We start from the raw sequence: 15,026 nt of genomic DNA, 5'->3' as shown, positions 1-15,026 counted from the left end.
AAAAAGGCAAACACCGTTTGCTATGAGACAAGTTTCTTATACAATTTTGCATCTTCCTCACACTTCCACTCAATGTTCTGGTAATGGTCCAGCTCCTTCCAAACAGTTGCCAGGTTAGAGTAATAAACTGATAAACTCCTATCCCCCTGTTTACAAGTAGATGAAGCTGCTTGCAGTTGATAAATTTTGGCAGTGTCGAAGTTCAGAATATGTGGACTTTGCCTGATCCAATATCTCATTTGCAATTTCAGCCCACATGAAGCTCTTCCTTATTTGCGGTTGCATGGAGATCAAAAGCCATGACATAACCATACTGTTCTCCAGATCCCATTTATCATGTTCTGCATTTCCAGAAGGTGGTTCTTTGATTCTTCCATTTATGTAGCCTACTTTTTCCCTTGCAGTTATGTATAGTTTGATCCCCCTTGACCACTCTAGGTAGTTTAACCCGTCAAGAGGAACAACAGCCATAGGGAAGGATAGATCACTGTTCCCACTCATTCCATTCAGCATTGTGGAGATTCCGGATGTAGTTGGATCTTCACTACTCATGATTCTCAGTTCAGAAATACACAAAACCAAAGCACAGTCTTACAGAGCTGCAACAGTCCACAACTAGACACTTGCTGATTTTCGGCCCCACAGAGAACCAAGCACAAACACTGCAACTGCAGTACTAGGGTTTATCACCTACACTGTGTAGGAGTCCACAGAACAATATACGAACTGCACATGCAGTGTAACCAAGTCCGAAAGACCTATAGTTCACAACTTTGATATAGCTTCTCAGCCCCAAAAAAAAACACAGTAGGAGCAGCAATACAAGTGGTGATTCACCTCACCTAATCGGATGATATCCACTTTCCAAGGGCAGCCGAACAGTCACTCAAGTTCTAGGGTTCATCAACAGCCCCTTAGAGTTCAGACTAGGGCAACATACAATCGAAGGAAGGGGAACAGTCCCTACTTATATTCTGGAACATTAACAGTCGTGCAAGAAGCCATAAACAAGGGAAAAAAAATCAGTACCAGCAATAGGCAATACAGTCATGAACTCGAACTTCCCTTCAGGTCAAAGCCTTCCTTCGAACATCTGGGATGGATTTCTACAGTCCTCTTGGCCGAAGCAACCCAGTTACCAGCAAAAAAACATGTAGTCAAACCCTTTTTTTGTGCTAGAAAGTTGAACAGTCAGCATACTTGTAGTAGAGCCCTACTCGACAGTGGAGACTAACCGCAGCACTAGAAACACTTCCTCTTCCTTGTCTTCAAGCATCAGTACTATATCTCCTTCGCAGCAGAGGAGAGAGACCTCAGCTAGTTATTTTCTAGGCCTGGACGAACCTGCTCTGATACAATGTTGAGCAGGAGACCAAGAAGAAGAAGGAGAAGAGGAAGAAGAATAAGAGGCAACTGAGTTAAGGCCTCAACAAAACTTAGCTTCAGTCGAGTGAAGCTTTCTATTTATATTGTTCTAGCCGTACATAACAATATGTCTACAGAATTACGAAAATACCCCTACGGGTACTAAGTCTGTGTACAATACATATAATACACCTGTTAAAAGAAAGATTTTAAGATCATTAATCCCTGATACATCACTACCAGTCACAACTATATCATCAACATACACAATCAAATATAGTGCCTTAGATCCTCTCCTCTTCACAAAGAGGGTATGATCAGATTTCTTTTGAAAATGAAGGAGAAGAAGCTCTAGATGCAATTTCCAACACTTGACTTTTGTGTGTTTTGGTTTCTTACAGTACTCACAAATGATTTCTTTCTTCCCTGATCCAACTGGATTTCCTGTAATTCCCTTAGATTTCACCCCCATATTAGCAAAGTGATCATTTAAGCCCCTTGAACCTGGACTAGTCTCCTACTTTCTTCACTACTTACCAAGGCATAGGCTTGAGACAATGAAACACTATACTTGGATAAGATATTCTTCTTTGTGATGTCATATTCAGGATTCAACCCTGTCAAAAACTCAAATACCCTGTTTCTCTGAACAAGTTTCCTATAGGTTTCACCATCATTAGTGCCTTCCTAGGCTACAGTTTCCATCAAATCAATTTCTTGCCATAGAGATTTTAGTATTGAGAAATAAACAGCCAAAGGTTTCTCCCCCCGTCTTAAATTTTTCACATCATTCCTTAGCTTGTATGCTCTGGCTACATTTAATTTCTCGGAATAAGTTTCAGCAACACTATCCCATATTTCCTTTGTTGAATTCATCCACAAATAGTGTTGACTAATTTGAAGTTGCATTGAGTTCACTAACCAACTAATTACAATATAATTTTCTTGCATCCATTTTTCATAAGATGGATCATCTTCCGAGGGAGCCTTCTTGCTCCCGGAGATATAACCCCATTAGCCTCTACTGCAGATATGAATTTTTTACTAATTGTGACCATGCCAGATAATTAGTTTCATCTAGCTTGACTATGGTCACAGCCAGTAAAGAGTCAACAGAGGCTCCCAGAACCTGTTTGGATTCAACAACATGCTTGTTTTCAACTTTTGAAGGGTCCATCTTCTTAAAACACATAAAAAATAACTAAAGAATATAGACCTTGAGAGTTTGGAAATGAGGGTGTAGAGAATGAGAGTTTCGAACGCTACTCTCTCTCTAACACCCTAACACCATTTTATTAAGATAAACTTTGAATAATTACAAGGAGGCCCTTAGTTGGGCAAGAATTTACACAGAACATAACATAGAAAGAATGGGCCTAGAGTAAGGCCCATTACAGACAATAACATAAACAGTAAGAAAGAATAAAAGAATAAACAGCCTATGGGCCATTCAGCCCATCTTCTCTACACTCCCCCTCAAGCTGACCATAGATGTCAATCATGCCAACATACTTCACCCGAAGAGACCCTTTCTCTAATGAAGTGTCAATCAACTTCAATATGCTTAGTTCTATCATGTTGCACTGGGTTGTGAGCAATGTTGATGGCAGCCTGATTATCACAGTACAACATCATTGGCTTGTCATGTTCAACCCCTAGTTCCTCCATCAATGATTTTAGCCATAAAAGTTCAGAGACTCCATGTGCCATGGCCCTGTATTCTACTTCAGCTGAAGATTGAGCAACAACCAATTGTTTCTTGCTTTCCAAGAAACAATAGGAGTAGCAATAGGAGTAGCAACTGGTCTAGCACCCATCTTCCCAGTTTCAAAGAGCAAGTCAAGAACATACTTCCTTTGGAAGATAAGAATCCCATCCTTGGATCGAGCAACTTCTATGCCAAGGAAGTATCTCAGTTCCCCCAAATCTTTAATCTCAAACTCTGTATGGAGGAAAGATTTGAGATCATGAATTCCTGAAACATCATACCAATCACTACAATGTCATCTACATACACAACGAGGTATACTGTCAGAGGTCCACTCCTCTTCACAAAAAGAGTATGATCAGACTGTGTCTATACATAACCAAAGTTAACAAGTGTTGTTCTAAATCTCTCAAACCATGCTCTAGGGGACTGTTTTAGTCCATAAAGTGATTTCTTCAGTCTACATACATTTCCTTGCATATCGGTTCCATACATCCCTAGAGGAAGAGACATATAAACCTCCTCATGTAATTCACCTTTCAGAAAAGCATTCTTCACATCCAATTGATAAAGGGGCCAGTCAAAGTGAGCAGCTAAAGATAGAAGAACCCTCACAGATGTCATCTTGGCAATAGGTGCAAAGGATTCCAAATAATCAATCCCATATGTCTGTGTATAGCCTTTTGCAACCAGCCTAGCCTTGTACCTTTCAATGGTGCCATCAGCTCGATATTTGATAGTAAAGACCCACTTGCAACCGACTGGATCCTTCCCTTCAGGCAAATCAACCACTTCCCATGTGTCATTCTTGTGTAGGGAATCAATTTCAGACCTCATAGCATCCCTCCATTCTAGAATATTAAGAGCTTCTGACACAGACCTGGGAATAGGGTCAGAAGCAACAGAAGATAGATAGGCAAAGTAGGAAGGAGAAAGCAACCTATAAGAAAGGTGCTTGGAAATGTAGTGAGCAGTGCACTTCCGTTTTCCTTTCCTAACAGCAATGGGAATATCAAGGTCAGGGAAGGATGACTCCAAGGGTGCTGAAACAGTACCTGTTGTCTCATCTGTGACTGGAAGTGTATAAGGCTCATGTGTTGTGGGAGAAGTAACCTACTCATTTCTAGACCTTTGCCTTTGATACACCTTGGGATTGAGGATAGGACGAGGAGGTAAAAGAGGAAGAACACTGGGACAGACTTGTCAAAAGACTCAACTGGAACAGGAAGAGGAAGGGCAAACGCCTGTGACAAATCCTCCCCTTGTGGACAATGTCCTTCCCGAGATGAACCATAAAAGGGAGAAAACTCATTAAAGGTGACATCCATTGAGACATACTGAGTGCCAGTCTTTGGATCAAAACAATAGTAACCCTTCTATGTGGGGGAATAGCCAAGGAAGATACACTTGTGGGCTTTTGGTTCAAATTTATGCCTTTGGACACTTGGAACATATACATAACGGGTGCAGCCAAAGACACGAAGAGGAATAGGAAAAAGGTCCTTGTCCGGATGAAGGAGATTGAAAGGAGACTTAAACCCTAAAACCCTGGATGGCATACGGTTTATAATGTAGGTCGCAGTGAAGACAACATCACCCCAAAACCTTGTAGGAACATGTGAGGCAAATAAGATACTTCTTACAACTTCAACAATATGCCTATTTTTCCTCTCAGCAACTCCATCCTGCTCTGGGGTCCTAGCACAAGAGCTTTGATGAATAACCCCCATGTCAGAGAGATAGCAGGATAGGTTCTTCTCAAAGTATTCTTTTGCATTGTCAGATCTGAAGATTTTAATCCTGGTATCGAATTGGGTTAGAACAAATTCACGGAATTGTCTTACAAGTCTTGGAACTTCATCACGGGATTTCTCAAGAATATCCAAGTGAAACGAGAAAAGTCATCAATAAACAAGATAAAATATTTGTAGCCACCTATGGAGGGTAAGTGGTAAGGCCCTCACACATCAGAATGCACAATATTAAAAGGAAAATAAGATCTTTTATTACTCAATGGGAAATTGTTTCTACAATGTTTTGATAACTCACAAGACTCACAATGAAGATTGGACAAACTAATTACCCAAACGACGATGACACAACATAATCCGACTGATAGACTCAGAAGAAACAGATCCAAGAGCAACATTCCCAGGATGATCAATGCATTGTCCCGGAGTATCAAGCAGGTATATTCCGTTCGCCTCATGGTCACTCCCAATCACCTTCCGAGACTCCAAATCCTGAAAAACACAATAGGAAGGAAAGAAGGTTACACAACAGTTGAGTGACTTGGTTAGACTACTTACAAACAACAAATTTGTATTTAGTCTAAGTACATGAAGTGTAGGGGTAAGAACAAGGAATTTGTAGCCTTGATGGTTCCCTTGCCAGAAATAAGGACAAGTGAACCATCGGCTAAAGTAATTTTATCACGTCCAGGAAGCAAGTCATATGAAACAAACAGGGTAGAGAGGTTGGTCATATGATCAGAAGTACCTGAGTCAATAATCCAAGGGATCTTAAGATTACCTGAAGTGGTTGCATGATTGGCAAAGGCCCTTGTACCTGAATGAGCAAACGTAGAAGGAGCTGAATTTCTTGAAGGGTTGGAAGAAGTCACATCCTCTAGATGACTGATCATCTTTCCAAACTTTTCATATTTTGCTTTCATGGTTTCCAACTATGCACACGCAGACATTTCTTCAGTATAGTACTTATCACTATCTGGCCCAGCAGCCACATTTGCACTCCCTATCCCTTTACCATCATGTTTTTTCTGAAACCGAATTGGAACAAGATCAGGATGTAACGTCCAGCACTTATCTTTGGTGTGCTTCAGCTTCTTGCAGTACTCACATACCACTTCTTTCTTTCCAGAGCCACTAGAAGTCCCAGCAACCCTTTTGGATTTAATCCCCATATTTGCAAAGTGATCACTAAAACCAGCCCCTTGAACCTGGACAGCCCCCCTGCTCTCTTCATTGCTCACCAATGCATAAGCTTGTGACAATGTGACACTCTCCTTGGATAGAATATTTTGCTTTGTGATATCATATTCTGGGTTTAGTCCGGTTAAGAACTCAAACACCCTGTTTCTTTCAACTAGTTTCCTGTAGGTCTCTGTATCATTAGTGGTGTCCTAGGTTACAGCTTCTATCAAGTCTATTTCTTGCCACAAAGACTTCAAGGTTGAGAAGTATACAGATAATGGTTTCTCCCCCTATCTCACATTCTTCACATCACTTCTCAACTTGTAGGCTCTAGCCACATTTAGTTTTTGGGAATAGGTTTCAGCAACACTATCCTAGATTTCTTTTGCTGAATTCATCCATAGATAGTGTTGGATGATCTATGGCTGCATTGAGTACACAAGCCACCCGATAACAGTGTAGTTCTCTTGGATCCACTTCTCATGAGATGGATCATCTTCTGGGGGAGCCTTCTTGCTCCCGGAGATAAACCCCCACTTTCCTCTACTACATATATAAATCTTTACTGATTGTGACCACACTAGATAATTAGTTCCATCTAGCTTGACTGTGGTCACAGTCAATAAAGAGTCAACAGGAGCTCCCAGAACCCGTCCGAATTCAGCCACATTCTTGTTTTCAATCTCTAATGAGTCCATCCTTTTAACCACTTCAAATAAGATTTCAGCAAACTTCAACCAAAACAACACCGAATGAGGATGAACAAGGGTTGTATTAAACCAGTCTCAAGTAGCAATACACAAAGCTGAGTCACACCTAATCTGAGAGAGCCCCAAAAACAAAGGCAGCACCTTGTTGACAGCACAAGACACCAACAAACTTAGTTCAGCCTTCAAGAATAAATCAGAAAACTACCAAACACAGTGCACCCAATCCAAGCTCCCTTTCTTAAACAAAAAATTTAGGTACTTTCCAAACAGTACCCCACAAGGGAAGAGAACAGTCCCTACTGTCGAAGAGACCTTTTTATAAACACAGAGTGGGCAGTATAGAAGACCACACTGTCAAAGATGAAAACAGCCCCAAAGAACAATCTGTACAGGGGCCCAAAAACAATCCGAAAAGGACAATAAACAGCTATACTGATTTCAGAGGTATTTCAGTTACTTGAGAGTCCAGAAAAGAAATGAAAACAACCCAAAAAAATCTGGATTAAACCTGATCAGAGGATAGCTGAATATCTGTACTGTTTCCAAAGGAACTTCGGAGATTAACAGTGCAAAACAAGAAAAAATATCCCAGAAGTCTGAGCACAACTTACAATATTTAAGCTTCAAATCAGGAACCGAGTTGTTTCCTGGCCACCAAATCACTTCTCCAAGAAATTTGAGTCTTGGGCAACTTCCAATGACCTCCAAGAATCAGGAAACACGAGCTGAAACTTCCAGCCCTAAAATACTGAAGTTCAGGCCTGCTCTGATACCTTGAAGAAAATAGACCTTGAGAGTTCGGCAATGAGGGTGTAGAGAATGAGAGTTTCGAACATTACTCTCTCTCTAACACCCTAACACCATTTTATTAAGATAAACGTTGAATAATTACAAGGAGGCCCTTAGTTGGGCAAGAATTTACACAGAACATAACATAGAAAGGATGGGCCCAGAGTAAGGCCCATTACAAACAAGAACATAAACAGTAAGAAAGAATAAAAGAATAAACAGCCTATGGGCCATTCAGCCCATCTTCTCTACAATAACCTCCAATAACTTCAAATAACAATCAATAAAGACAGAAAAAATACTGTGTTGTGAATCAACCTCTATGCAGCTGTACCAATTAACTACATCACACTTAGAACCCAGGAGAAATAGAGAAAACTCAGCCACACCTTGTAGACTTCACAAAACACCAAGCAACTTGAATCGATCTTCAAGATGAAGAACAAGAAGTATTGAAAAAAGTTAATTAGGGTTTCAGGCAATACACTTGAAACTGTCAAGAGGACGACAAAGATAGTCTCCTCTCCAGAAACCACTAACAACTGGGCTGAAAAAAGAGAAGAAGAAGAACCCGCTCTGATACCAACAAGAAAAACAGCCTTTTGAAATGAAAAGACTGTTCAAAAAGTTGCAGAAAATTGATTGAGAATAGCAGAGATCAGGTTTCAAGAAGAGAGAAAAGAAGGTGACGGCAATAAGGGTTTAGAGAGAGATTTTGAACATAATCTCCTCTTACACCCCTAATCCTATTTCATTAACTTAATTTTAGTAATTTACGGAGAGGCCCTTAGTTGGGCTGATAACTAAAAAAAAACGTAAGAGAAAAGGCCCAAGTTGAGAACCATTACAGCAAAGAACATAAAGAAATAAAATAAGACAAATGGTCTATGGGCTATTTGGCCCATCTTCTCTACAATCACGAATGAAGTGGCAATCCACCTCAATATGTTTAGTGCGCTCATGAAATACCGAGTTGGATGCAATCTTGATCGCATTGATGTTGTCAACAAACAAGGGGATGGCAGATGAGTGATTAATTTCCAAGTCATGAAGTAGAGCTTTGAGCCAGACTATTTCACTACATACTAAGGGCATTACTCTATACTCTGCTTTTGTAGATAACTTGGAAACGGTTTGTTGTTTCATGCATTTCCAAGAAACAAAAGAATCACCAAGAAAAATACACCAGCCAGTAGTGCAATGATGAGTGTCAAGACAACCTGCCCAATCTGCATCTGCATAAGCTCGAAGCTGGGTGGAGGATGAAGATGAGAAAAACAAACCATGAGATAGAGTGCCCTTGACATAACAAATGATTCGGAAAACCGTAGAGAAGTGGGGCTGACATGGAGCATATACAAACTGGCTCACAAGCTGGACCGCATAGGAAATGTCCGATCTAGTCATAGTTAGGTAGATAAGACTACCTACAAGCTGCCAATATAAAGTAGCATCAGGGAGAAGCTCACCCTCATCCTTGCTTAGCTTACGCTTAAGCTCCAGAGGTGTATCCACTTGTTTAGAATCAGTCAAGCGAGCAAGTGTCACCAAATCAGAGGCATATTTCTGTTGATTAACAAAATAACCTTGAGGATATGGCTGAATTTCAAGCCCAAGAAAATATGCGACAAGCCCAAGATCCTTCATTTTGAAGGAGTTGCTGAAAAGGAGCTTCAAATTGCTTATGCCATCCACATCAACTCTGTAGAGAAGATGGACCGAATGGCCCATAGGTTGTTTATTCTTTCTTGTTTTTTATGGTTCCACGCATAGGATCTCATCACGGGTCGGTCCCAGTGAGGAAGCCCTGCTTTCCCCTGTGCCTTCCCTTGCGTGCAGACCCTATTGCGGAAACTAAATGGGTGATTTGTCCAAGAGACCACCCGAACTCTCCCTTGGGGTGATTTGTCCAAGAGACCACCCGAACTCTCCTCACTCTTTTCTTGACTGGAAAACTGAATGCATTTATTTCAATTCGTAGCTCCTTAAATAGGAGATTACAGATGGAAATTCCTAATTAAACTCAAACTCCTAATTACCTACACCTAATGGTAACACAACCCTTACTTAAGATAAGATAAAGATAAGGATAAGATAAGATAAGGGATAAGGAATGGTGTAGCTGGCAGCGAGTTGGCGGGCAGAGCTGATATGGTAAGATAAGTGTGGGCCCACCCTGTTGAGCTATCATGTGGGCCCCGCCCTAGGAGGCGCGTGCGTCTCGCGGTGCTGCTGCAGTGCGGTGCGTGCTACTGTCATGAGGTGCGTGCTGCTGTCGTGTGGTGCGTGTTGCGCACTGCCAGGCAGTGCGTGCTGCGTGCGGCCTTGCGGTGTGTGCAGCGCGCCGTCGGGCGGTACGTGTTGCGCGCTGCTGGGCGGTGTGTGCTGCGTGCTGCCAAGCGGTGCGTGCAGCACGCTGTCAGGCGGTACGTGCTACATGCTACCAAGCGATGAGTGCTGCGTGCTGCCAGGCACTGTCGGGCGGCGCGTGCTGCTGTGCGGCGCCGCCGGGCAGTGCCTACTGCTGTGCAGCCTGCTGTGTGTGCCACTGCCCATGACTGCGCCGTAGTGCGCTGCCGTTTGGTGTGTCCATAACATCACACCCCTCCTAGACCACGAGAATTCCGGATACGTGGCTTGGAACTCCACCAATGGATCAAACGGCTGCACACTATCTCTCAGTTCACCAACAGCATGAACAACAGGGATTGCCCCGTAGCTCAGTGCATAAAGCTGGTTCAGTCCACATGGCTTAAATCAAGAAGGCATGAGTAGGATCTCTGCACCTACAGTTATTCGATGGGCCATTTGCACAGAGGAGCCAACCCAACCCCTGATTTTGTCATGGTGTTGACTCTCAAGATGTTTGAGAAGCTGTTCCCGGTCAGGTCTCCTAGTGCCCAACATGACTAGTTGCACATCCTGGTCCACCCTCCAAGGAATGGACTCAGCAACGAGATCAACACCTTTCTGATGGTCAAGCCTGCCAATCAACCCAATCAGAGGAACATTCTCCCGAAGAGGAAGACCAAGCTCCCTTTGTAGAGCTGCTTTGCATTGAGGCTTGCCAGTCTGAAGAGTCTCCGCAGTGTAATTGGTGCAGCCATCCAATGCCAGGTAAGCATCTAACTGTGGGTTCCCTTCGTTTGCATCAATCACATTCACGATGCCCTTCAGCTTCCAATCAAACTCATTTATTATTTAATGCAGACCCTAGCCACCTTCTTTAGTTTCTAGCTCCCAGGCATAACCATGGCTTACAGTGACTACACGATCTGCTGCTCTCAGGCCAGCTGTAAGGACATTGAAGTGTTCCCCACCTCCTGGGTCATATAGTTTGAAGTAGTTTTGTGGAAGATCCACATAACAGAAATCGCGTACTGGACCACGACCCCGGTGTGCTATGTTGTGGATCACAGGAACGCACCGAGCATACTTACAGAAGAGAACCTTAAGAGCATCCTTACAGAAGCGAACCATGCATTTTAAAACATCCCCTCTATCTCCCCCATATATATTTTTCTCAATGTTGCGAAACATAGCGCTGTCCCTGAACACAAAATCTATGCCATCGATATAAGCTTGAAAGAAAGTTACCTCCATATCCTACCCATCCACCTTATATCTTTAACGCACTCCTGTTTCTTGGGCTTCTGCATAGTTATCATACCATGGTGCCACAATCATAACTCTATGTTCACACCGAGCCAACGCCTTCGGTAAAGCACTAGCAACATCGCCAAGTCCACCTGTCTTCGACAAAGGAGCGCATTCTGTAGGTACCAATATAATGTTCGTGACATTGTCCCCGGCCAAAGGAGGAGACTTTACAATCTCATCCTCCATGCGTTGATCCTTGGTAATAACTGCGACTGTAGGGGCAGCGATCTGTTGTTCGCTGGATGCCTTTGCCCAGTTCCAACGGCGACTGTTTGTGTTGGTGATTCCCTCAGAACTCCTTTCTTTGTTGGAGAGGAATGCTTCCAGGCGGCGTCGCAGCTCCCGGACATCTTCCTTGACTTCACGAACCTCCATGCTGGTTTCTGCTAGCCTATGTTCCAGCTCGTTGACCTTGGATGATAGCTGCTCCATATCGCCCGTAACGCTTGGCTCCGATACCAAATGTTATGGTCCCACGCGTAGGATCTCGTCACGGTTCGGTCCCAGTGAGGAAGCCCTGCTTTCCCTTGCGCCTTCCCTTGCGTAAAGACCCTATTGCGGAAACTGAATGGGTGATTTGTCCAAGAGACCACCCGAACTCTTCCTTGGGGTGATTTGTCCAAGAGACCACCCGAACTCTCCTCACTCTTTTCTTGACTGGAAAACTGAATGCCTTTATTTCAATTCGTAGCTCCTTAAATAGGAGATACAGATGGAAATTCCTAATTAAACTCAAACTCCTAATTACCTACTCCTAATGGTAACACAACTCTTACTTAAGATAAGATAAAGATAAGGATAAGATAAGATAAGGGATAAGGAATGGTGTAGCTAGCGGCAAGTTGGCGGGCAGAGCTGATGTGGTAAGATAAGTGTGGGCCCACTCTGATGAGTTGTCATGTGGGCCCCGCCCTAGGCGGTGCGTGCGTCTCACGGTGCTGCTGTCATGCGGTGCGTGTTGCTACCGTGAGGTGCATGCTACTGCCGTGTGGTGCATGCTGCTGCCTAGTGCTGCGCGCTGTCGGGCGGTGCGTGCTGCGTGCGACCAGGCGGTGAGTGCAGCGCACTGTCGGGCGGTACGTGCTGCATGCTGCCAGGCGGTACGTGTTGCATACTACCGGGCGATGCGTGTTGCGTGTTGCCAGGCGGTGCGTGCTACGCGCTGTCGAGCGGCGCGTGCTGCTGTGCGGCGCCGCGGGGCGGTGCCTGCTGCTATGCGGCCTGCTGTGCATGCCACTACCCATGACTGCGCCGTAATGCGCTACCGGTTGGTGTGCCATAACATCAACTCTGTAGAGAAGATGGACCGAATGGCCCATAGGTTGTTTGTTCTTTCTTGTTCTTTTATGTTTCTTTTCTGTAATGGACCTTATTCTGGGCCCATCCTGTCAATATTAAGTTCTTTGTAAATTCTTGCCTAACTAAGGGCCTCCTTGTAATTATTCAAATATATCTAAATAAAATAGTGTTAGGGTGCTGAGAGAGGATAAGTTCGAAACTCTTTTCTCAAACCCTCATTGCCGAACTCTCAGCTCTCCTCTCTTCAGTTTTCTTCATGGTATCAGAGCATACCTGAACTTCAATATCCTAGGGCTGGAAGCTTAACTCGTGTTGCCTGGTTCTTGGAGGTCATTGGAAGTGTCCAAGACTCAAATCTCTTGGAGAAGTGGTTCGGTGGCCAGGAAGAATCAGAGAAAAGAAAAAAGGGGAAGGGGAACAGCTCGGTTCTGGTTTGAAGCTCGAAACTGTAAGTTGTGCTTAGATTTCTGGGTTCAGTTTTCTTCTGGTTGTTCTGTATTGCTTTTGAATGTGTTTGAACTGTTGAAGTGTCCGAAAACTCTGGTTGTTCTGTACTACCTTCGGCTGCCATTGAATCTGGTTTAACCCAAAAATTTCTGGGTTGTTTTTCACTCCTTCTTGGACTATTAAAACTGCCGAAACATCCTTGTAACAAGGTTGTGGATTGTTACTTATACTTGGCTGTTTTGGGGGGGGTTGTACGAACTGTTCTTGAGGCTTGTTTTTTCTTTTTGACAATGGGGTTGTCTCTATTGCCCACACTGTGTTTGTAAAAAGGGCTATTTCAGCAATACCAAGTGGTATTTACCTTAAAGTCCAGACTTGAAAAGGCACTTCGGCTGAGTGCCTAGAAGTTTCTGTTTACTTCTTGAAGGCTGAACTCAGTGTGTTGCCTTCTTGTGGTCGGCTGAACTCAGTGTGTTGCCTTCTTGTGGTCGGCTGAACTCTGTTATTCCTTGTCCTTATTCAGTATACTTGTAGAAGTCATCTGAAATCATATTTGGAGTGTTTACATGATGTACTCCTCAAAGTTTGAAAACAAAAGTGGTGCTGAATATGGACTGGTTCAGAGGACTCCAAGTGATTCCTTATTGACTGTGACCACAGTTAAACTAGATGGAACTAATTATCTGGCATGGTCACAATCAGTAAAGATTCATGTATGTAGTAGAGGAAAGTGGGGGTTCATTTCCGAGAGTAAGAAGGCTCCCCCGGAAGATGATCCATCCTACGAGAAGTGGATGCAAGAAAATTGCACTGTCATTGGGTGGCTTGTGAACTCAATGCAGCCACAAATCAGTCAACACTACCTATGGATGAATTCAGCAAAAGAACTTTGGGACAGTGTTGCAGAAACCTATTCCCAAAAACTCAATGTGGCCCGAGCATATAAATTGAGAAGTGATGTAAAGAATTTAAGGCAAGGGGAGAAACCTCTTGCTGTATATTTCTCAACCCTGAAGTCCATATTAGCAAGAGATTGACCTAATAGAAGCTGTAACTTGGGACACCACCAATGATGCAAAGACCTACAGAAAACTGGTTGAAAGGAACAGGGTATTTGAGTTCTTAATTGGACTAAACCTAGAATATAATATCACAAAACAAAATATTCTTTCCAAGGAGTGTGTCTCTTTGTCACAAGCTTATGCATTGGTGAGTAGTGAAGAGAGCAGAAGGGTTGTCCAGGTTCAAGGGGTTGATATTAATGATCACTTTGCCAATATGGGGATTAAACCTAAAGGGAATGCTGGAACTTCTGGTGGCACAGGAAAGAAAGAAGTTATATGTGAGTACTGCAAGAAGCCGAAACACACCATAGACAAGTGTTAGAAATTACATCCTAATCTTGTTCCCATTCGGTTTCAGAAAAAACATGATAGTAAAAGATCAAGAAGTGCAAATGTAGCTGCCGGGCCAGATAGTGAAGAGATGTCTGCTTCTGCATAGTTGACAGCCATGAGAGCAGAATATGAAAAGTTTGGGAAGATGATCAGTCAGCTGAGTGATGTGACCTCTCCTTCCAACCCGTTAGGAAATTCTACTGCTTCAGCATTTGCTTATTCAGGTATAAGGGCTTCCGCCAATCATGCTACCACTTCAGGTAATCTCAAGATCCCTTGGATTATTGACTCAGGTGCTTCTGACCATATGACCAATCTGTCTACCTTGTTTTTGTCATATGACTTACTTCCTGGACGTGATAAAATCACTTTAGCTGATGGTTCACTTGCCCCTATCTCTGGTAAGGGAACCATCAAGGCTACGGATTCCTTGTTCCTACCTTCTGCCCTCCATGTACCTAAACTAAATACAAATATGTTGTTTGTGAGTAGTTTAACCAAGTCATTAAACTGTTGTGTTTTAGACCATATAAAGATTTCTTCAGTTTACACACCATAAGAGGATCATCACAATAGCTGAGAGGTGGTTTCATGTAACTATTTCTTGTAAATGCTCAAGGAGAAAGGCATTTTTGACATCCATCTGATGAACTGTCAATTGTCTAATAGCAATAATGGCTAAGGGTAAACGGACTGTTGTCATTTTGGCCACTGGAGC

General features: G+C 43.1%; 1 protein-coding gene and 1 pseudogene across 2 annotated transcripts in view; both read right to left on the bottom strand.

Moving 5' to 3' along the window:
- The window catches only part of LOC148877910 (myosin-3-like), a 105,321-nt gene that overhangs the window by 70,698 nt on the left and 19,597 nt on the right, over positions 1–15,026 (bottom strand). The window lies entirely within an intron of this gene.
- Positions 9,939–11,597, bottom strand: LOC148877911 (granule-bound starch synthase 2, chloroplastic/amyloplastic pseudogene; annotated as a pseudogene).

The sequence above is a fragment of the Nelumbo lutea genome, chromosome 1 (genome assembly GCF_056320005.1).
Source record: "Nelumbo lutea isolate HS-2025 chromosome 1, American lotus-T2T, whole genome shotgun sequence".
NCBI classification, from domain to species: Eukaryota; Viridiplantae; Streptophyta; class Magnoliopsida; order Proteales; family Nelumbonaceae; genus Nelumbo; species Nelumbo lutea.
The sequence above is the reverse complement of the archived record's forward strand: the minus strand, read 5'-3'. Positions and strand labels throughout refer to the sequence as shown.